Source organism: Crocodylus porosus, unplaced genomic scaffold, assembly GCF_001723895.1.
Source record: "Crocodylus porosus isolate Cpor-Errol unplaced genomic scaffold, CroPor_comp1, whole genome shotgun sequence".
Taxonomy (NCBI): Eukaryota; Metazoa; Chordata; order Crocodylia; family Crocodylidae; genus Crocodylus; species Crocodylus porosus.
Window position 1 is genome coordinate 40,677,494 of NW_017728949.1, and position 24,804 is coordinate 40,702,297.

Below are 24,804 nucleotides of genomic sequence, written 5' to 3' on the forward strand. Positions count from 1 at the left end.
GAGCATCGAACAGGAGTGCATGCTCAGTGCCAAACCCGGAAGTACTTTCAGTCCACTTCTGCGTCTGCTGGGGAGTGCACAGGGTCCACCCCTAAGCCCCCTCAGCTTGGCCATGGTGGGACCCCAGGTGCCCCCCAGACACAGGACGAGTCTGCAAGCTGGTGGGCCCCCCTGCACTCTCCCCAGCAGACCCAGAAGTGGACCGGAAGTGCTTCCAGTCCACTTACAGGTCTACTGCTGAGCACTCTGGGGATTCCCCCCACACTTCTGTGGGACGCTCCATGTGCCCCTGAGCATAACAGCATTCACGAGCCACCTGCTACCTAGAGGTATGTAGAAAAAACATTTAAAGCTGTTTCTATGTCTGAATTGCTGAATCTTTCCAAATTGATTCAGAGGGTTCCGACTTGACTTGAAGAGATTAAAGGGTTCTCCGATTCAATTTGGATTTGGAGATTTGGCCACCGAATCGAGCCGAATCTCTGCCAGATCAAACCAGGGACTGAAGCTTTGCATAGCCCTACTAATCATAACAGGATATTACATTGGTCTGCACAAGCTTCTTTCAATAAACTTTCATTTTGTTCCATTTCTGTTCCCTTCCATGCCCTTGGTTATTCCTTCTTTCTTTTAAGGCCTTCCATCACTTTTCCCCCTTTTTGTAAATAAAAGCATTTCTTTTGCTGTTCTCCAACCATTGACTACTGTCCCTAAATCAACAGATTCACTGAAGATCCTTGCTAAAGGAGCTGCTTTTTCATGTACAGGGTTTTTCAGTATTATAGGATGAAATTTATTTAGGCCCCCAATTTTGCCAGAATACATCATTTACATTTAACTTCTATTTTAGATGTGGTTGTTTCTGTTACTGCATCCACATTCCTATTTGGCCTATCATTCTTCTCATTTACAACTTCACGTTATTGAAAACCAAGTTTAATTATTTGTTCAGTAATGAGGCCATACTTAGAATAGTCTTGATTTTCCATTTATCTTCAGTGTATAGAGGGCCCAGTTCTTCCTGCCCCATTTTCTTTCCATTTATATGAGTGAAAAGTCTTTTGCCATCTAATTTCAGTTTCTATCATGAAAACAACAAAAACAACTCAACAAAGTCTCTGGCTATTCTCAGTTTATTTTCTGCACTTTTTGAGTTGGACAAGATATCCTCATTATTTTCTTGTAGATCCTCTGATTTCTTGCATACTTTCAATAGGATCTTTGTTAATCCAAATAGGTCTTTAGCCCTTCCATACTAATGCTTCCTCATGTGATGCAAACTCCAGGTAGCATTTGAACTTTACCTTAAATTAATTCCATGCTGCTTCTACAAATATTTCCAAATGCAGTTGTACTTCAGAACTAATTTCCTTTGTTACTCAAAGTTTGCCATCTGTGCATGGGGTGGGGGCAGGCTGCCCACTGCAGACTTGGGCTTGCTGTCCTGCTGCCCTCCCCTAGGTTTTCCATGGCCCAGTGGATGGGATCTGGTGTGGCAGGGCAGAGCAGAGCTGGACGGGGAAGCTCCTTGCCACTGCGAGTCCTGCATCACTCTGGCAAGGTATCCCCTGCCTGCCTTGAAGCAGCAAGGGGCACAACCCCATGCTGCTGTCCCCACTGCTGCCAGGCACACAGAGGACACCTTGCCAGGGTGATGTGGGGCTTGCAGCAGCAAGGAGCTTCCCCGCCCAGCCCTGCTGTGCTGGGTCCCACCCACTGCACCACGGAGGCCCTAAAGGAGGGCAGCAGGGCAGAAGGCCCAAGCCCACAACAGAAAGCCCACCCCCACCCTGCACACAGATCTGGGTGACCCCCCTGGAAGTGCATGTAGTGATGGAGAGCCAACCTGTCGCCCCCGCCCGAGCCCACAGCAGGCAGCCCACATATGCCCCCTGCCCCCACAGGCTCCACTCCACCTGTGCCACCCACAGGGGAGGAGAAGGTGGGCTCCATGCTCTGCTCCACATTAGCAGTCACCTGCAGGTGGCAGCCGGGACTCAGGTGCTGCTGTGGGGGGGCAGGGCTGGGAGGCTGTTGCTTGGAAGTGAAGGGCCTGGACCTAGATTATGGTGAGCAATGGGGGCAAGGGAAACTCTGATTTTTCCATGATAAAATAGCCAAAGTTGAATACCAAAATTGATAGGTGTTTAGAATTTATTTTATTATAGTGACGGAGGCAATGGTAGGGTTCCAAATTGCTTTAAAATTGTAAATATATCAATAAAATATTGTGTTCAACTGATACTTGTAGTGGCTTTTCATTCTAATCATGAATTTAAAATTATTTTTTATCAGAGAAAACCAGGATCCCTGTTAATAATTATTTCAGCCTAATAACAGCCTTTAATTTTACTAAATGTTTATTATAGTTAAGACTTGGAGAAGATGGGTGGGTCAAATTATTGATGGTATCTGTCAATATGTAAAGTAATATCTAAGGCACGGAGCCTCCAACAGTGAATCTCAATCTGTCAGAGGCTACATGATCAGGAGTGGCAGGACACACGTGGCTGGCCTAAGCCATGCCCCCTGCTCCTGGGGCGGGCTGGGTGAGGTGGGTCAGAGCCCGGGGGGAGGGGGAGGGGAACAGCTGCCGGGGGGCAGGGCGGTAGATCCTGGGGTGCCTTTTACTTACATAAAGTGATCTTCACCATAAAAAGGTTGGAGACCACTGATCTAAGGTATCCTTTCTGAAATTACTGAAAGAAGTGGATTTTCCATTTATAGTAAGTTAAAATAACATGAGCTTTTATTCAGTGGTCTTAACAAAACTGATCCATAAAAAAGAACTATACAGAGTATGCCAATTTTAAGATTCGAAGCTTCTAAATGAAGCATAAAGAGATTTTTCTTAAAATAATCCTATAAACTGAAATATTTCTTCTTTCAAATCCCTCTGCTTCTTCTTCACAAAGAAAAATTTAACCAGTTACATTATAGCCAGTCTTTAACTGGACTACATAGCCTCCAGTACCAAGCTTCCTTTCGCAGCCCTGCATCTTTTCCAAATCTTTCTTCTCTTTTATCTTTGCTAACTGAAATCAGACACTCTGCTCTCCACTGTTAATTCCTTCTCTTTATTTAATAGGATGTGTACATAAGGATACAGCTAATTCCAGATAACTCTTTAGGATCTTACATGACCAGCCAGTAACTACTGATAGAATCCATGTCCAAGGAATGTTAGCTTAATATCCATGAAATGACGTCATTAAGGTGAATCTAAAGTTGCAGATCCATGTTCAAGGATCAAGTGCATATTGCCTCACCAAAACATAAGAGCTAAAAATAAGTAAATGCATAAATATGCTAATTAGAACTCTAGGAATTGCATAATTCAGATTTAACTTGTAGCACAAGACAGACTTTGCTCCTGGAACGATGCTGGCCTATTATCATCCCTTCTTTGCATGTATGCTATTGAGAATATACATTACAGAGAAGTGATTCAGCTATTTTTACAGATATGTTGATGTTTAGGGAAATATCCCTCTTTTTGCTGTTATCACACTGATACTTGGGTAGCATAACTTAAGAAAATAAGGTTTATATGTGAAGACCTGTTAGCTCTGTGGGTATATGGGTAATTGATTGAAATGTGGTTTCACAGGATCCAGTCCTGTAAAGGAGCTGAATGTTCTCCTGCATTCACCAAGTCAGACTCATCAGCAAAAACTGAGGCATGATTGCTTTCAGTGTGTCCTTTGTCTATTCAAGAGTTTAGAAATTTCTATATGAGTACTATATGTGGCTCTTTGGAAGGCTGTAAAACAGCCCAATTGCTGTGCAGTTAAGAATAAAGAATTTTTAATCGCTGATAAAATGAAACTGCTATGGGATGAATAAGAAATAAGAATTAATAATTTTTGTATGTCTCTCAGAACATTCCTATTTAGGCTCAGAGCAAAGGTAGTTTGAATGCCTTCTTGCTGAAGTGCAGCTCTTTCCATTGCTTCTAATGTCTGAAGCTTTTTGCTTTGGTTTGTTCGCTAACTTGTAATGCTTTTGAAGGATTTTATCCAGTTCAGACCACTTCAGGAAGCATGATATGGGGCAACTGCCTTATTTTCTATCTTCCTGAAGTCTGGAACAGGGTAGCTTCATCAATGGGTACCTCCTAACATCCTCAGGCAAAGCAGAACTTAGGCAAACACCCAGGGAAGAGTGCAGGTGCATGTGTTAACCCCTGGGAGGCCTTTGAAGACTTGTTAAGACTTGTCATGGCCCCACAATCCTGACAAGCTTTAGGCTCTTCCCACAGGCCTTAAGTTTGTGGGCTTCCAACAGCCTGCAGTAGCTTTAAAACAGAGAGTGGGAAAAGCGAGCTACTCCACTTATGCATCTGTAGAAGAAAAAAAAAATACATTATGTCCAAATCACAGCCTTTGCAGATCTCTTCACAGATGTCTTCTGTGGAGTGATGTGTCTTCCAAAATTTGCTGGAGCATCTAACTTCCTGTAGGTCAAGCATGTCTTAGAGGAGTAATCTGGTTTCTCTTCCGTGACTTCTTCACCAAATGTCAAATGTATTGTAGCTTGTGAGTGGGAATTTTCACTGCTGCAAACAAATTAAAGTGAGTTACAGAGATGATGGGTCTAGGCAAGAATTGGGTTAAGAGATCAGATCATCCTATTACTTGCCTCAGATCTGCAGGGAGAAAAATCCCACAGTGAGGCATAGGAGGCGAATCATTCCATAATACATGGCTGTACCAGCTCTTTGTACAGTTCATCACGGTAATTTTCCATTTTAAACACAAAACATTTTGTCAGAAAAAAGAATTACAGAAGCCTGTGTGGTTATTAAAAGAAATAGTGCAGTATATACTGATTTTTGCCAAACTGTCATAGCTGCCTTGTCCTACCAGTGGTCATGGCTAAGGAAAGGTAAGTGTCTTGTTCAGTATTTCTAAACTTGGTATTTAATGATCATTTCATTTGAACAATGGGGCTACTTAAGAAACATCCCCAAGCTCTGATGTATGGTTGTTGGTTTGCTCACTGTCAATTCCATCATTTGTTAGGCTGTTTCCTGAGCTGTAGAAGTTGTTTTCGTTTAGCTCTCCTTCTTCCATCTGGCTTCTCCTAATTATTTTCTATTACTAATCACTTCTACAGGAAACAGGCTGGATTGCTGAGTTAGGAGAACTATAAAGGCATATTTTTGTTATTTACAAGTTTCTTACCTTGCTTTGACTTGATAATGTGACACAGTATAGCTGGTGATAACCACAGTGGGCTATAATTGTGTCTTATGTCATAAACTATGCTGGGTCAGAGTTGGTCAGTATGTGGATATAAGATCTTTTAATTAAAATTCAGAGGCTTTAAGAAATCTTGTTAATGGCTCTTTTCACTCAGACACAGTTTTTCACAGTGCCCAAGTTTCTAATGCCTTATGTTTTAAGAGGTTAACATGAGATCTTCTACACTCTACAGCTCTATAATAAGAAATTACAGATACTATATGTTTTTACCATGTCAGTGTACTATGCCTCTTTTAATAAATCTCTTAACCATTTTCTGCTTCTCCTTTAATGTATGGAGATGTTGTTCATTTAGATGGGAAAACAAGTTTTATAGCAGTCACCCTTTAAATCACCCCAAACAGAAGTCCACATCATAAGTTCTTATGCAGAAATCAAAAAGTTATGCAGCGTAGTGGCCTGGAATCCTTCCCTTTTTAGTTAGATAATCCATATTAGGCAGACATATCTGGTGCATCTACAATTGCCCACTCACAAGTGATCATCCAAACCTCAGAGACCTATGAGGACTGAAATGCTTGGGCTGAAGTGATGGTAGAAAGAAAATAAATCTAAACATCAATTAGAAACTGAATAGAGAAGCCAATAGGAGATTTGTCAGTTTATTGGGAAATAAAATGAGGCCCCTTTGATTAAAGCTGTTCACCTTATTCTTATTGTTAGTTAAACTCCTTTAAACTAAAAGGTCCCCAAATTTTTTTCACATTGAATTTCTCATGCTTAGTCTAAACATATAGTTGACATGTTTTCTGTTGAGTTTGAACAAAGCAGGGAGAACGGTACTATGTTGTTACCTCAGTAGGTGGAGTTGGTTTTTATTACTCCAACCTAGTTGCACTTTGTCCTCCGCAAGGACCATGACATTAGCAGGTAGGCAAATCTGGAAAAATCTTTTTCTTTTATTTTCTTTGATATCAGCACCAATTACTTTGAGCTTTACAGTTTTTAATGATCAGTAGCATGCATCTCCTAATGTTTGAGCAGTGAAAGAACTACAACAAAAACAAATCAGACTCCCATTTTAGCACTGACTTGTCATCTTAACCTTAATATTCTTGGCTTTCAAAGGGGCTACTCACATGCAAAAAGTTAACAGCAGGTTGAAATGTTTTCAGAATGAGACCCAAATGATCAAATTATACTTTCAGTCAATAACAACATTATAGCAATTTGGTTGGAATAGACTCTTCCCAGTTCATCTTTTCCCTTCGGATGTTAGCACAAGCCATTAGGAGATGCATGTTGCTCCAAGGTACACAATGGTATTGTTTCAACTGGAGATGTGTACAGTCCCTATTGCACCCCCTGCTTAAAACCTTTCAAAATCACTGCATCTATTTCTCTCCAGCCGGGGGAGACTGCAGGGACGAAGAGTATGGGGAACCAGGAGACAGGGGAGGGGCAGCAGTGAGGGCTTGGAGTTTGGCAGGGCCAGTGGTAGAGGCACAGGGGTGTAGTGAGGAAGGCCAAAGATTTATCAGGGGCCTGGAGCACAAGGGAAGGCATGGGGGTTATGTAGTGGCAGAATATCCTACTCTCTAGGCCATAGTCCCCTGAACCTCTTTTCTATCCCAGGATCAGAAGTAGAGAGCCTGGCTTCAGCACCAGCATGGACTCAGGGTCTGGTGGAGGGTGGGGGAGGGCGCAGCAAAGAGGTCATTCAAGTACGAGGAGTGTTCCAAGTGCCCAGGGTGCTCCCCAGGTGGAGAGTGCGCAGGAGGAGTCTAGTGGGAAGTGGGGGGAGGTCTCAGAACTAGTGCAGTGCTCCCACCAAATACCCAAAATCTCTCCTCTCCTCCTCTTCCTTAAGTGTAGAGGGGGAGGGGATTGGGGCTGTAGTGCCTAGCAGTGGTGTGGAGCCATAAGAGCAGGACAGAGTGGCTGGAAAGCTGTTAGGCTGGTCACCTAGCTGTCCTTCCCTCCTTTTCTTTTGTGTTGGGGGCGGAGGGAGTGGGGCAGAGTACTGAGTATTGTGGGATTCTGGACAATCTATAGATCTCCATGCAGACTTAACAAAAAAGTGAAATGTTTCAAAATGGCACTTCATTTAAAGAAGTAATATTTTTGAGCATTTCAGCCGCTTTTGGAATAGGTTTGGAATATTCCAAAAGGCTAGTGTCTAGCTGACCCTTTGAAATGTTTCAAAGGTATTCAGAAAGTTACAGTTTTTACATCTATCCACACCATAAGGAACTGTCTTCAGCTTCTTAAATGCATGTGACTTTTTCTCATACTTTTTCTTAGTTTTAGTTTTTAGAATAATAGCTTATGAAAGCAAGCAGCTTTGCCCTTTCCTAGAGTACTAAGGAAAACTTAATTGCCTGTTTCTCTAGTAAACATTTTAGTAAAATGTTTAAAAGTATTCTATATTATATTATGTATCCGATGTTTTATTGGTGAGGGAAGATTTTTGAATGATTTTTACGATGCAAAAGAAGTCATTGTAAACCAATTACCTCACTGCCGTGTTAGCTTTGGTCTATTTTCATTCAAGCAATGTTATGATTCAGATGCAGATTACAGAAACAGTATGTTTAATACACATGCATGAAAATTGCAAGTAGCATCATAAGTATTTGTATCTTTCAGATTTTAAAGTGTTCAGATTCTAAATGGCAGCTTTATATTTACTTCAAACTCCAAATGCTTGTTAACATTTCAGTGTCAATGCTGCAGCTTGATGCTTTGAAACTGACAAAAGAACTCTGAACTAACAACCATCTTTGTCATAAGCAAAATGTTTAAAAGCCTTGTTCAGCAAGTTAATATATTAGCAGTCTACCAAATAACTTGGAATGAGGCTCTGATTTAATTTTCCTGAACTATTTTTGCAGCTGAGGATCCAGATAGGTTTCTGTATGATTTATACTGGTATACTGATACTGGTAGTACTAAAATAAAAGAGATAAGCTGCAATGGGGGAGGTGGAGGTTAGTGTTGGTCTCTCGTTTATTCTTTTCTTCTTTTTTTATTTAAAAATTTTAGGGGAAAAAAGGTAAAAAAAAAAAAAGAAAGAAAGAAAGAAAATGGGTAAAACAAAAGAGAAATATTATAGCTAAATAATCAACCTAAAGTATTTCTGTTGATACAGGATTTAATTTAACCCTAATAAATAAGGAATTGAAAAAAAAATCAATGGCTCTTTAAACCATTGTAACATTTTTTTACATTTATTTGGCCTGATAGTTGCAAAAAGATGTTCTATTCAAAGATCTTACATCTCTGAAATTCCAAAAGAAAGGCCAGACCTTTGTATTGGCAATGGGGCCTAAGGATGATAGGTTTGCTTGGCTTCAGCTGAAATGCATGTTTTATGAGTTACAGTTCCAATTATTCTAAAAACAATAAACCAAAAAGCCTCAATTGAGATGGAAGTTAATCTGGCTGCTTTTTTTTTTAGCCAAACACTGCTGTGTTTCACCACAGTTTCACCAAGAGCAAGAGACAGTTTCCTGATCCCTTGAATGCCTGACTCACAGCTATATACTTGAAAATTTTAAGGAATACAATAATGTTACGTTTAATGGCAAGGTTTAAGAGCCTCCAGCAATTAAGATTACTTCTGATTCTTCCTCTTCTCTTAGCTCTTTGCCATTGACCCTAATTCATCAAGGAACATATATGTACATCAGTAATGCTCAGTGCACTGAGTTTGAGTTGGGTACAGGTTTACAGACCTTGCTGCATTAGTTGCAGATGGCAGAAATCTAACTAACCAGTTCCTGGGATTTCTTTAGAATATACTATATTTTCTCACATTCAACATACCCCAGAATATAATGCCCACTTCTTTTTTGAAAGGCTGGATATAGTAAAAAAGATCTCTCCTTGTATTAAATAACTGAGTAGCTGGAGCTAGGGAACAGAGCGTGCTCATCGTTCTACCCCCAAGTCATATGCAGATTTTACTTTTACCATTGCCAGTAATTGAGAGAAACTGTTCTTACCATATTTGTTGCATATGCTGTGCACTGAAATTTTCAGCAGTTGGTTTTGGGGTGAAAGTGTGTGTTGTATGTGAGAAAATATAATATTTCAGTTGCTGGAGATGTGGGATCAAAATGACCTCATTTACTTAAGTTTTCAATCAGGTGTCACTGTTGCCATTGATGGAATTACACCAGATTTACACAGATATAACGAAGAACGTATGCATTAAGGCAAACAGAATTTGGAACTTGATCAGAAGCTGATTCATTTTTCTGATTCTACACTTCCCTTGTATAAGATCAAACTTGAACATCATTCTGTAGTTCACTGAGCACAAGCACAGCTGTGCCTATGCAGAATCCTGCATGTAGTAAATTGCAGGAGGAGCGCTGAGGTATGGTCTAGCACACATTTCTGACATCCCACTTTCAAACGTTTTTCACTGTTGGGTGAGCAACAAAGTACTCCATAATAATGATGAAATTACACTGAGATCTATAAGCATGTTATTTTCAGATTATCACTTGGAGTTTTTTTGTTTTGTTTTTGGGTTCTTTTTTTTCTTTTGTAATATATTTTTTTAAGCTGTGAATCTACCAAGATTACTTGGGTTAAATCAAGTATTATTTTAAGAGGGATTAAGAGCCTTAGCACTTTTCAATTATATTTATGCTAAACAAGTATGATTATGAACTGAAAGTATGCTAGAGAGAGAAACTCTGACAACACATGTATCTTAGCAACATGGCTTACTTGGGAGGATGTGGATGAATTCAGAATACAGGATGTGCCAAAAGAACAGGTGTAGTTTGAAATACAAAGAATGTTTAGAAATTAATGAGCTGCTGTTTTCAATTATAAAGTGTATTGAATCATTTTTAATTGAATTACTAGACAGAAAAAAGCTAATATTGGGGGCATAAATGCAGACTCCAATGAGAAGATTGATATGGAAGTGAAATATTTTGCATGAGGTAATAACATTTTAGTGAAAGATAAAGAACTTACATAATGCCTACTCACATTATATCCAAGACTCAGCTTCCTATTCCATGAATGGCACACATTAAAATCAAGTAAAAAGAAAGCTTCGCAGACCAAATAATTATCATCAGCTCCAAATGTATATTTTTAATTACAAATATGATGTAGAAGATCAGCGAGACCGCTGCTTGTATGAGCGAGTAGGTCTGATACAGGAGTAACTGTAAAGTAATTATTTTCCATAAAATTTTGGCACCATCAGAAATTTCTTTTCTTGAAAATAATTGAGGTCCCTAATAAAAGGCACTACATAAACTCTTCAAGATGCACATATTGTGCTCCTCTGTATTCTGGGGAAATGCTGAGCACATTGTGGTTAGAACCAGAAATAAATCATCGTTGTCACCTAAGGCTTCTAGCACTAAATGTAACTAATGAAATTTTGTCTGTCAGCTTTATCACACAGATAAAATATCAAATGCAATATGTTACTGATAAAGCCATTTGCAGGAATAGTACAGTTTATGCAGGTGTTGCTGTTCATTATATTTTGATTATTCTCTCTACTATAGACCAAGTTATGCCATGAGGTTTATAACCAACTTAAAAGTTCTTGCTGAGATAAAAGTTGCCATGTAAAACTAGAACCCAAAAGGGGTACACTCCTGAAATTAGCACTCCCAGTGGCACAAATCTCTACTGGCTGGGTAAGGCAGAATGGCAACAAAAGTAAAAAAAAAAATGTGATGCTATTAACTGGAAAAAAAATCAAAATGGGGAGTAAAGGCAGGGCAGCCAAACTAGGATGATAGCTGGATAGTTGCCCTTTAAGTGCAAAATTGTCTCAGTCAGGAACTATCCAGAATAGTTTCTGGATGTTGTAGGTAATACTTATTTCTTTGCATTATGCTAGAACTTCCAAAGCTTAGCCATTTACCAAAGCCAGATTGTGCTAGGCATTGAACAAACATGAACTAAAAAAGACAATCCCTGACTCAGACACTTTATGGTCTTGGTTTGTGATGAGGCAAACAAAGTGCGCACATTTTGGTGGAAATGGGAAAGATGAGGTAATAGTGAAAGGACTGTATTTGCACAGGAAACAATGATTCTGCCTCCATACTTGTCTAGCCATGTTCTTTTGTGAGTGAAGCCAGCTTAAGACTAGAAACAGGCTCAAGGCTATGCATTACCTCCTAAAAGAACTAAGCACCACTGCAAACCTTACCAGCTACTGCTGCAAGTGAAAGGCACATTTTGCTTTTTCAAGCTCTGTGCATGTGTGCATGTTTAAAAAAAATTCAAGCAAAACAATGCATTGTGCACAGGTCTACCCTTGCAGGGAAGATGAGAAAGCAAAAATGTGACAAATGTTTGTCCCACTACTTAACATGCATCAGGAAAATAGTGGGGTGCTATGGTGATAAATATAATATGATTATATACATGTTATATACTAGTCTAGGACCCTGGAGTGCAAGATGCAGTCAGATAGAAAATACGGCATTAGGAACATCAGAAATAGGACCGGAATATGTTATTCAGATTAGAGGTAATGTTATGGGTAGGCTACTGATAAAAGAGGCAGAAATAGGTCTACAGCCCAAACTTTTATTTGCTTGCATCTTAAAACATGAAAACAAACATTTATCCCCAAATCTGTCTGACTACCCATGACAGCACAAAATAGATTATCACCTGTATCAGATAGGGAGACTCGAGAGGTGGGAGGAGGGTGGTCAGCAGGTCTTCCTGAATTTTGAGGATGCTCCAAATTTCCCTCCCTTGTATGGCCAATACTTATAAATGGCTGGTATTCATATTCTAGTAAATGATCCCTGACTGGTTCTATTTACATTAGTTTCACTAAGACTTTTGAAACTGGACTGAACCAGATCTCATGTGGACTTGAAAGGTGTCAATTAGTTGGAATTTATATCCTTGGGAAAGAGGGAGGGTTTCTTATCTCCTTTCCTTCCCCATTGTGGAATGCTTTTCCTGTTTCTTCCTTTCCTTTCTTTATGGTCTTCTCTGACAAAGCTGTATTTGTTTTTACAAATGATCTAAGCCTTTTAACAAAAAGGTATCTATTATAGTAAAATAACATCAATACATTTGGTAACAGCTATCACTACTACTATTTTAAGATAAAGCTATGATAGAATATATATGGATTATGTAATGTATTCCCTTATTGCCTTTCAGGCCTTGTGGTTTCTTTAATTGTGTTTGTTGGCTTCCTTTACCTGTTAACCAAGTTGGTTGTCACAGCTGCAAAGGTTTACACCACCATCACTCAGAAACAGGTTTTGGGTCTTCTGCTTAACAACACTTCTTTAACTTAGCCTAGGCCCCTTAAAAATGGTCAAGGCTGACAACAAAGTGACCTTCTGGGCCACTAAGTCCAGGCTTAGTTGTTACAGGCAGCCATCCTATGCAGTCCTTTTCATAAACTTATCTGGCTCCAGCCTGAAGCTAATTAGTTTTTTGCGCCCATTATCATTCTTGAAGGACTATTTTAGACTTGCAGGATAAGCACATTAATGTTTCTTCAAGAACTTGAGCACAGTGGAAGATCGCACTTACATGTCTAAGGATTATAACGGGATCTGGCACAATGTTTGAGTGGTTTTTAAGACAAAGCTTCTGGTTTGTAGAGGCTACCTAATAACTAGTTATTTGAATGGCTGATCTCTCAAACTGTTCAGCACTGAGTGCAAATGATAGCAAATTAAGATCCTCTTCAGCCTCATAGAAACGGTGAGTACTCTCTTCCCTTGAGGCTAGTCTCAAATGAATGGCCAGGTGTAAGATCCCATGAAGAATGCAGCTCATACATACAGGGTGGAGGTTTCTGTCCCAGGAAAAGTAGGTCTGGGAGGGACCTCAGGAGGTCAGCCAATACAGGAATAGCCAACCCAAGGCATGCACACCACAAGTGACAGGCAGCTACTGTATCTGGCCTGCAAGCCCTGGGTTCTCAGTAAAGGGAGGTGCCAAAATGGAGGTAGGAAGGCTTTGAGCCGGTGGCCACATGGATGAAGTGTGGGCAGGACACTGTTGTGAGTTGTCAAGTGCCACTGCCAAGAGTCAGTTAAACCCTTCCCTGGTTCTTCACCCATCACTGAATTCAAGACTTTGGATCTTCACTTGCTATAAAAAACTGTGGTGGTTGTGGCTCCAGGGAAGTGTTAATCTGGCTCTTGGTGGTGACACCTCTCTTGTGGCAACATCCTGCCTCTGTCTCCTCTTTGCAGTTGAAATCTCAAGGCCCCCTGCCTCCATTTCAGCACCCCAAGGCACTGACTCTATCAGGTATTGCCTCTAGGGAACAGGAATCAGAGGGGCATTTTGGAAAAGGGCAGAACTTAATATGTGACACACCTGCTATAAAAATTGGACACCACTGATCTAGTCCAACCCCTGCTCAAGGCAGGATCTTACCTAAGCCACCTGATAGAAGTGTTTGTCTAACCTGTTCTTAAAACTACATGACCAAACCCTTATCCTTCTAAAAATATCAAAAACACTGTAACTTGCAATAGACTTGAGGGTTTGTGGAAGATCAGTTGAGTATGAGCTTGCAATGCAATAATAAGACTAAGAGGACTAATGCAATCTTTGGATGTAGAAATGGAAACATCAGGGGGTAGAGAGCTACCCATCTGTGTTTGACACTAGTGTGATTGCTGCCAAAATACTACATCTTGTTCTAGCAACCACACTTTAAGATAGATTTTGGAAAAATAGAAGAAGTTGAGAAAAGAGCCCCATACCTTATAGAAGGACCCCAATCTATTTTGTTTCTCAAATAAAAGGTTATAGGTTAATCTCTGATTTGATGCATTCTTAAGGGGGGAAAAGAAATTAGTAATAAAGGATTCTTCAGTCTATTGGACAAAGAGCAAGATCTAATGTCTGGAAGTTAAAACCATGTAAATTGAGACAGGGAATAAAGCGCAGTATTTTTACCATGAGGATAATTAACCATTGGAACAACATATCAAGGGAGGTACTGGATTTTTTACTACTAGAATTTGTAAACTCAAGATTGGATAGTTTTCTGTAAACTCGGTTAGCCACAGCTACTGGACTTGAAGCAAAAATTAATTGAGGAAAGTCCTACACAGAGGTCACGCTAGATGAGTGGTGCTCAATCCCCAGTCCACAGAGCCAAATCTGGCCCCTTGTGCCATGTCATCAAGCCCTGAGGCCTTGCATGGGAAGCCCATCAGGCAATGGCTTGGTGCACTGGATTGGGCACTCGGCTCTAGATGGGGATGCCAGGGCCCCAGGGCCTGATCCCAGCACACAAAGCAGCGCAGGGCCACGGGACCTGATCCTGGCATGAGGGGGCAGGCAGCAGCAGTGTGGAGCCCTGGCATCCAATCTGGGTGTTTGGACCTGATTATGGCATATGGGGTCCAGTCTGGCCTGTAGACCAGGCACACGCTATTCATCTGGGCTGTAGGGCCAAAACGTTGAGTGCCACTTCACTTGGCAATTGTCTTTTCTGGTCTTACAGATCTATGAAGTGGTTTCAGAGAGTACTTTTTTGTAGGTTTCTGTTTAAAGAATGAGGAAATTGATAAAATTCTAAATCATACTAGGTCTTGTAAAAAGGCACAAGAAGAGAAAGATGACCTAGGACAGTGCTCTCCAGTGTCAAAGCAGCCAGGGGCCATATGCCCTGTAGGTTGCACTAGTAAGGACCACACACAATGAAAGCAGCACTAGTAGCAGCCATGGGCATGCAACCTTGGGAGGCCCAGTGCAGCCTCTTGTGGTGGGCATTCAGTGCGGCACATTTAGATCTGTGCAGGATCCCCTGTGGCATGGTGCTACATGAGCGATCCAGACTGGCTCCCCTGGCACTGTAGGCTGTCTTACACTGCCTTACCCTCTGGGTCAGAGGCATGCAGTGGAAGCTGGGAGAAGGAGGGGGAGCAAAAGAGGCAGCAGCAGCCAGGTGGGAGCCCAGGAGCTGCATGTTACCCTGCAGGCCCACAGACCACCAGTTGGACATTGATCTCTGGAGGAGAAATAGCACAGTGTGGCTTCTAATGGGGGAAAGGGGTAGAAGGTATGGATTAAAATCAGTACTGTAAACGCAACATTAATTCTGAGGGAGTTTTTCTGGAAGATCCAACAGTTTTATTATGGATAATTTCATCTTGATACTCCCCAGATTTGCTCCCCTACCAGGAGGCTACAGTCTCCAGCCCTATGTGATTTCATAAAGAAAAAGAAATCATGTCAGTTAGACTCCACTTTTCCCTGTCCCTTGTCTTAGACCATTGTTGGGCCTGTGCATCTAGATCAAAATAAACTAAGAAATAAATGTGATGGGGTTTTCTTTGCAATTTAAAAAGTATCTTGTTTTAATAATGCATTTGTATCCTTAACCAGAACAGCCAATGTTAACTATTTCTGCCTTAAAATTAATTAGAGGGAGAAATAAATGGTCACAGTAGATGTTCTTGCCAGTTTTAAATTTCTTCTTGTCATTTCCAAAAGTCCAATTTTGATAACTTGTATCTAAAAGTTTCTGTAATAGATGATGCTGATTTGTTTTTCAAATCATTGCCAGACTGTCCTGAACTACAGCCATTGGTGGGATGTAAAACGACAACTGCTGAAAAGCAATTTTTTAAGTTGGCTGCATAAAGATTATTTTAGTTTTATATGTTCACTTGCATCTGAAGACACTTGCACTTGTTATCATAATTCAGGATACTTCTAAATCTTCATTTTTTTAAAATATTATTGTGAACCTAATATTCTTTCTTAAACAATCAGAATGTTTATTTTCTGCACATGTAACATATAAATATATAGATAATTCATTTTTTATGCAGTACTATTATAAAACTAAGATATATGAGATTATTTTTATGCTTCTATTTGGGTTCAGATTTAGTCTTACAATTAAGGATGTCATGTGAAATATTTCATTTTATTAACTTTTTTGTTAAAAGTTCCATTGAAAACAAATTTTTCGTCAGTTGTTTGCAGATCTAACATTGGATCCATTTTTAATACTTTGGAATAAAAATAACTTCTATATTACCAGATTTTTGCAGAAAAGAACAGGTTTTCATTTCTTAACCAGATAAAAAAACAAACTCATGTCTGGGTAAATTTTTAACTCAGAGTTGCATGCAGAAGTTATGCATGTCTTAGTATGTTCACAGTGTTATATAAACATTATGAAGCCATTGTTCAACATAACTGGAAATATATTTTTCTTGAAGATGTCTTTTTTTGGGATACAATGTAATTGGTCTTGTATTTGGACAAGTGGAACCTTTTTTGAATATCATTGCTGAAGCAGCAGCAACCATTATCCTAGTAATTTAAGGCTGCATGATACTTTCTATTCTAAGATTTCTAAAAAATTAACATTCCAGGCATAGGTTTTGTGTGGATTTCCTGTGCCTGAAAATCCTGAATAAGAAAGTCCATTTTCAAGTTAAGACAAAGTGTAATAAAAATATTCTTGTCACAAATTCTAAAGAGAGTGGGAACTTTTGTCATCTTTTTGGAACAACCCTTTAGCTGCAATGACAGGGAAAATGAGATTTGGCATTGAACTAGCCTTCAGTGAGGAAAAATGAGTTGTATTATGCTGGAGGAAATTGGGCTTGTTTTCACAATCTGACCAATTTATTAGCCTTTGAAAATTGTGTACTGAGCCCATAAAATATGCTCATAAAATGTGCAGGCAAATATGGATTTTCTAAGCATCTGTGCATGGCAAATTTAGCTACACTTGAGGGAAAAAAGAATGTTATTGGATGTACTATACCTAAGTGCATATAAAATCAGGTTTGTTTTAAATGTTTTGTTCCCCGAAGTGTGCATAAGTACAGTTGTGCTGTTGATTGCAAAGAAATTGTATACTGTATAACTGCTGAATAATATTATTTAAATAAATTCCTTGGAGGGAAGAGAATTTATTATATTAAAGTCTAAATCATTACAACAATGTAAATACCATATTAGGATGGAAAAATTGCAAGGTATTGCATATGTATATCTAAAGTTGAAAAAAATATGATACTGTACTGAGTTTGAGAGAGGAGCCGGCTGGTCCTGAAACTTAACACTGCCTTATAATGAATTTGCACAAGGAGTTAAGATGGTCCATACGTACAGACAGCTTATTCTTTTATTCTGAACCTTCTATTTTTATATCTTTTATGAAAGTTTTAATGTATTATTTAGCAAATTAGCAATATATTGACTTGCCCTTTTTTAGAAAGGTATAATGTATGATACGTATTGAATGTTATGACTAAATTAAGCTTTATAACATTGGCTAGTCATAGTCAGAGAGTGACTAATTAGAATTCATTGTGAGGCATGGAAGACTATCCAAATCATTTCTGTAGATGGGTCAGCATAAAGTTAGGCTCACAGCTTGTGAGATTAGTAAAAGAAAATGTGTATATATAGCCTAAATAAATCTCACATACAAAGAACAAGTTGCAAGTCACCATGCTCTAGAATGACAAAATCTGCAACAGTGCAAAAGCTTCATAAATTAAAAAACAAAGAGGAAATATAGTAATAGTAAGTAGTGGTTATAGATGTTTGTATAATGGTATCATAGTAGATACAGCCCTATGCCTGAGGTTTTGTTATGAATTGGAACATTTAAAAAAGGACAATGTAGTTATTTTTTCTCCTAAAGACCTTAGGTACAACCATTCGACAGATATCTTAGAATTTAATCTTTTTTATACATTTGATACTCAGTTAAGTTACTTAAATGCACAGACCTATAGATGATATGCTGGGTTTGAGCATCAAGGCTAGTATTATCAGCTGTTTGCAAAACCACTTCTTCCTTTATAGTCAGCCTTAATCTTGTGAAACTGTAGCCTCAAATACCTTCGACAAACAAAAAAACCCTGCTCCAGTCCTCTCCCTCTTGGGACCTAAGTGACATACAAAGGATTGCTCCCAAGTAATCTAGTGGTTTGTAAATTGGAATCACAAACCATTATAAAGAAGAATCTTCCTTATTTAAAAAGAGAAAGGGAAAAGATCTTCTCCCCAAATTCCTATTTTATATTCAACTAATATATGGTATCTGGTATCTATTATTTGTTCTTACTAATAAGGTTTGAAATATAGCAAGTTCCAGGTATGTGGAAGCATAGTGTATAGTCACAAAGAAAAGCTGAATTGCAGGAAAGAAGGGCATCCCCCAGGTTTTGGGGAGAGGGTAAGAGAATGAGTTTAGGGAAAAATATTGTGGGTAACTCCTTTAAAAAAAAAAAAAAAAAAAAAAAAGGATTTCATTAATTCTGTTATGATGCTCTAATGCCTCCATGTTTGGGAATATAAAGAGACAATATAGTAGGGAGGAAGCCTTTGGTTAAGTACAGACAATCAAAAAACCCAAGGCTGAATCAATTCATCATCCCAAGTTAGTCTAAGGCAAGCTGCATAGATTGAACCAATAAGCAAGTGAACAGACATTGACTTTTGATTCCAGAAATACAGCCACATGCCTGCAGTGGCCCAGGCCAGAAGCTGGGGGCAGGTGCTAAAGCATGCCTCCCTGCTCTGCTGAAACAGACAGATTGAGCCAAGGCTAACCTGCCCTCCCTTGAAGAGGGGATTTGCAGAGGATGTGCAAAACATCCTGGAATACTGGGGGGCTGTGAGTTAACTCCCACAATGGGAGGGTGTGGGGCAGGGCAGGTGGGGGCAGTGCTGGGGAATTTAGGAGTGTGACTATAGCCCACCCTATAGCCACCCCTCCTAGTAATGCCACCACCCACCTCACCCCTGCCTGTTCAGAGCCTAGGCCCAACCCAGCCTCCTTACTGGGAAGAGGCTAATATAGCTCCTGGCTCCAAGCCCACAGCAGGCAACCCAACTCTGCCCCACACACAAATCTGCTGCTCCCAGGGTCACATTCACCACCCTGGCTGGGCAGTGACTGCCCCTGCCCCACTTCCTCCCTCACTGTGGGGACCTTGATTTTTCCCCCACACACCCCTTCCCTCCCCCACACCCCTTCTCCCATGGACTTACTGGTAGGAGCCTGCTCTCCAAGCTGCCTGGCTGCATTCCTGTAAATCGGCTATTGGATCGGGATCGGGATCAGCCAATATGGCTGGTTCATAATTAGGCATCAGTATTGGCCAAGAAAATATCAGTGCACTTCTAGTAATTTCTGCCCCTAGCCTTTATGTCTTACAGGTTGCCTTTTGTCATCCTTTGAAAATTGGTCCAAATCTGGTCAAGTTGCTCTTGTTATGGTCCCTGCCCCCTTGGTGCTCCAGCAGCATGGGCAGGGTGCTGCCAGAGGCTGGCCAGCAGGGCCCCTTAGCCAAGGATGCAGGGAGGGACTTAATCCTCCCTCCCTCCGGCATCTGGCGGAAGGAGCAGGGAGGATGCTTATCCTGCCCCTTACTGCCAACGGGGAGCAAGCAGTAGTGACAGCCGGGGCTGGCAGACCCTGGCTGCAGTCCCCCAGGGGAAGAGGGGGCAGAAGGGGAAATAATCCTCCCCCCTTTACTTCAAGAGACAGCGTCTGGCCAGGCCCCTGCCTCTGCCTGTCCCTACTCCGGCTAGGGAGCAGAGGGGTGGGGCCAGCCCTGCTCTGTTGGAACAGAGAGCACAGCCCAGCCCAGAGAGCATCAGGAGATGCTGGAGGATTCTGGTTTAACTTAACCCAGGAAGGGATCTGGGACAGAAGTTGCATAAACTGGTTTGAGCTCAATCAGTTAAGTCTGATACTACATTCAACCAGGTTTATCTCAAACCAGTTTCCGCCATTTTGAAACTGGTTTATGTGCACTGAACTTATGTTCTGTTACAGATGTAAACCAGTTTCTCATCACTTAAATCAGTTTATGTGTAACTTCTATCCCTAGCCTGTCTGTGCTTCAGCATTACACCCTGCTTTTTCCAGCCACAGAGCTTCAGTTAGCACTGGCGGCTTAGAGTTTTTACAGGCAGCTCCAGATTTTTACAGATTTTATAAACAGGCTTTGTTAGCCTGATTTTTTTTTTTTTTTCTGACACTGTAAGTTAACAGACAGTTGGTAACCCTGCAGAAGACTAAGGGTGAGAAGAGAATAGGGCAGAATCCAAAGTATGCACGTCAGTAGGAAGAAATGGGAAAAGAAAAGAAGGAGTTATGGAGGTGGATGGGAGCTGAGATCCCCAAAAGCCACAGGGTAAAAGTATGGGGGTAGAGTGGAGAAATGGAGATAGTGGAGAAGTGAAAAGCAGATACAGCTAGATACTGTCCAGGGGCACAGGGGCAGAGAGATGAATAATCATTTAAAAACACTTCCCAGTGGATCCTGGAATTAGCCTCAGAAGTTCTCTGTCTCTGCATTCCTTTACTGCTACTGTACAGAGACAATCACAGCCTACTCCCAGATTATTCCAGTAGAGGAGAGAGAGATTCTGTGGTAGGGATCTATTTAGTTAATCTCAAGGTCTGAACCTTGTCAGTGGCCAAGCTTAGGTTACATAAAATAGAATTTTTATTTTTCTATTGATAGAATGTTATTGTTATAATTTGGTTTTTCTTAAAAATTACTTTGTTCAATCAATAAAATTATGATAGAAGAACATTAAGGTTGTGAAGGCAACCACTGCAATGAAAGTTAAGAGAAGTCAAATTGAAGACTACTTGTGTCTATGCTATTTAATATACATTATGCTACAGGTCTTAATTACATAGCCACTTACTGTTTTCTCTAACTTTGAACTGTCTGATTTTGCAGCTTAAACATTCTTTTAGGATTGTGCTTCAATGTAATAATGATGTATCGACAAGTATAAGGGATACCTATTATCTATTTCTATCTTGTCTATTTCTACATGGAATAATCAGAAAATCCCTTACCCTGAGCAGTGTAGAGCTAAGGCCAATAACCAGCTTTATATAAATGTATCTTACATGGACTAGTTTTAGATTAAGATTCATTATTTTAAACTACTTTTCAGATTGCAAACCTTTTTCATAATATCTGTAGCAAGAATATGACCTTTCCCTGTTGGGTATTTTTTGTTTACCTTTTTATTAGTGTTCTCAAGATTAAATTTTCCAGGACTCAAAACTTTTTTTCTATTAATTTCCATTAGTGTGATTCTAAATTATAGCTGAAAATAAATCTGTCTTTTAGGACTAGGGAAAAGGAAATTGATGACTAAGAAATATGTCAAAATATAAATGTGCCTTTTGCCAAAGGATAGAAAGGAAAAATCAACATTCTTGTATACTTAAGTAAGAATATTCTTTTTTCACAGTTACAAACAACTCAACGGGTGTGTTCTGATGGTGTCCAGGTATTGTCTGGATGCAGATTTCTTTTAAAGGATAACTAGGTATTGAACTAGAAAATATATTGTTTTCTTGATAGTTCAATGTAGTCTCAGTAAATGAAGTTTCAGTAAAGTTTCTATGATTTTTGTGTTTTTATTAGTGGATAAGGGAATAGGAATGTAGAAGCTTGTTATGACACGTAGTATTCTAGAAAATCATCTAATACACCCATGAGCTATCCATTTGCTTGAACCATAGTTATCCACAGCTCTTTGGAATCGGTATGCTCAGCCATTGTGAGTCAGGTTCAGCTGTACATTATTTCCTACTTACTATTTCCAAATACAACACTGCAGGGATATGTCTTCTAGCCAAAAATATGTGGGAAGAGGTGAAGCCCAGAATTTCAACACCCTAAGGAAGTATGCATGTTGTATGCCCACCCAATTTTCATATATCCTGCATCCATTTTCATTTCCACCTACTTCCAGATGAATGTTACAGCAACCTTTGCCAGCCCCTGCAACTTGCCTGCAATCATTACCTCTCCCTGTGTACTTAAGGCTGTATTAACCATGTGGGGAATGAGAGAGAACAAAAAAGGGTACTTACTATTCATTTTAAGTATGTCAAAACTAAGGTCAGATACCTCAGCAGAAAGGAATGAGAAAAAAACTCACAGATCAAGTCAGCAGTCAGGCAATTATTTTTAAATAGAGTGATGGCAGAGAAAAATTCCCACAAGTCATTTTGGCAGCAGTATTCAGAGTCTGGTTAACTGATTGCCACATGATTTGAACTGAACTACTTATGTGACCAACCTAGGAACCCCCTCTGCATTACAGCTACATCCACAGACTACTTAGCTGCTAAACCCCAGCAGTAGCAGTGGGTAAAGCTTCTATATTGTACCTAAATGCACCTGAATGAGTAGGTTTGAGGTGCAGTATATTTTACAAACCTTTGAAGAATGTTAGTCAAGAAGGGAAAATTCTACTCCAGCACCTTCGCTGTCTAAGCTTACATCAGTGGGCTGTTCCACTGGCAACATTTCCCTCACAAACCTATATGAGATATCCACCATGGGAAAATGACTGACCACCACAGTCTGCTAGCTGTACACAGCTTCAATACAGCAGTCTTCACACTTAAGCTCATCTTTTTTGTTGTGCTTTGGCTGGTGAAGGTTAAATATTGTTCCTTAATGGAGACCCTGCTAAAGGAAATAAGGGGTTGGATTTTAGCCGGTTGTTCTAGCAGCCATCTGCAGGATGGGGTCCTCTGACTCCATGTTAAGTGTGGTGGTCAGCCACAGCTGCAGGAGTCAGATCCTCTAGCACAGGCAGTCCTCAGACTTAAGACACAACTGGTTCCTGAAAACCACGTCTTAAGTCAAAGCGTCTTAAGTCAGAGCCAATTCCCCCATAGGAACAGTGTTACAAATGGCAGATTGGTTCCTTTAAGATGGTGGATACAGCAGCCTGCAGCTGTAAGTGAGTTCTGTTGTGTTGTGGTGGAAGTAAAAGGGGAAGGGAAAAGGCGTGGGGGAGCAGCAAATCAACAACCCCCTGCAGTGGGGGAGGGGCTGGGGTTGGGGCAAGCACTGCCCAGCCATGGCCAAGCAGGCACAGGGAGGTGGAGGTGGAGGTGGAGGCTTCCAACACTGTGAGCTCCTTGTGTGGCCACTCAACCAGTGGTTTGCACCACTGCCCTAACTGCTGGTCCAGGAGAGCACGGGGAGGCATGTGCCTCCAAATCTGTGCAGGGTGGGATAGGCGGGCCAGGGCTGCACTGTGGCCAGACGGCAGGGGCTTCGCCAGGCAGACAGTGAATTTTTGGGTGGCTCCAATTTCCCCATGGACCCTGCTCCACTACCTGCCCTGCCCTGATCAGCAGGCACACAACCCCCACCATGCCCTGCACCGCCTGCCCAGCTGGGGCAGGGCGGGTGCTGAATAAAGCAGCAGGGAGGCGGGGGCCGCTTGTCTACAGGCAGTACAGCAGCTCTGCTCTGTGCCCATCATGCCCCAGCTGAGTAGGCAGTGGCAGGGCATGGGTGGGTTGTGTGCCCACGGACTGGGGGGCAAGCAGTGAAGCAGGAGCCATGGGGAGGCTGCAGTCACCAAAAATTCACTGTCTGCCCACAGTGTAGCTCCAGCCTGCCCACCCCACCCCACGGAAATCCAGAGGCACATGCCTCCCCATGCCCTCCTGGATCAGCTGCGAGAACAGTGACATGAACCACTGGGCAAGCGGCCACATAAGCAGGTCACAGCAGCAGGAGCCTCTACCTCCCCTCCTCCTCCCTGTGCCCACCCAGCTCTGGCTAGGCAGTGCTTACCCAGCTCCAGCCCCAGTCCATTAACACCACATGCCCCCAGAGGCTGGCGGGGCATAGTGAGCTTCCGCAGGTGGTGGTGGCACTGTTGGTGTTGGGGGGGGGTAACAAGCACCAACCAATGGTTGACGACCACCTGCAGATGCCGCTGGCAGTGTCGGCAGTGCCTTTTTGCAGGGGGTGCGCCGCCACACTCAGGGGGTGCACACACACCCACATGTACCCCCTACACATCGCCAATGCCCCTCTCGGTGAGGTGGTGTTGATCTGCCCCCCCCACCAGCCCTTCCCTTCCCCTTCCACGTCCACCACAACACAACAGAGCACACTTACCAGTTGCAGGCTGCTGTATCTGCCCTCATAAAGATGAAACCCACATTGGAACAACGAAATGGTGTCAATTTATAAATGTTGTAAGTGTTGTTTGTCGTAGCTTGAAACATCGTAAGTCGAGGACTGCCTGTACCTTAAACATTATGTAATCTGTTTCACCAGTGTAACATCTGATTTGGTAGCATTTTATACCCACTTTATCCTCATTTTGTGCTGATGCAAAGAGCTACACACGGCAAGGCAGCGATAAATCCAGTCCTAGGCCTTTGGGTAGAAAGAGGCATGGACTTAGTAGCATACATTTAAAGTGCTGAGAGCTGCATGAGGTGAAAGAAAAAGCTAATACATGCATGCAGTCGGTGGTATTTGGTTGATAAATATATTTTCATTTGACAAGCACAGAAAAATGTTGTTTTAAACAAAAAACCTCTGTGGCTCTAATAATCGCATTAAGAGAACCAGAAGTAGGCTCAGCATTAATTTCAGTTGCCAGCCTCACTTAATAATTAACAAAATCATAGCTGTTTTCCTTAGCCTCTCCTAGTTTATCTCCTCACAGTATTTCTAAGCACAAAAATGTATTGCAATCTTCTCAGCTTTTAAATGGCAAAAAGATGCCATTTTGTAATGATGCATGACTCATTCATTGC

The 24,804-nt window shown here is 41.1% G+C and overlaps 1 protein-coding gene across 2 annotated transcripts in view; it reads left to right on the plus strand.

Annotated features, from left to right (window-relative positions):
• The window catches only part of CHN1 (chimerin 1), a 156,035-nt gene that overhangs the window by 93,518 nt on the left and 37,713 nt on the right, over positions 1-24,804 (plus strand). The gene's annotated exons all lie outside the window — the stretch shown is intronic.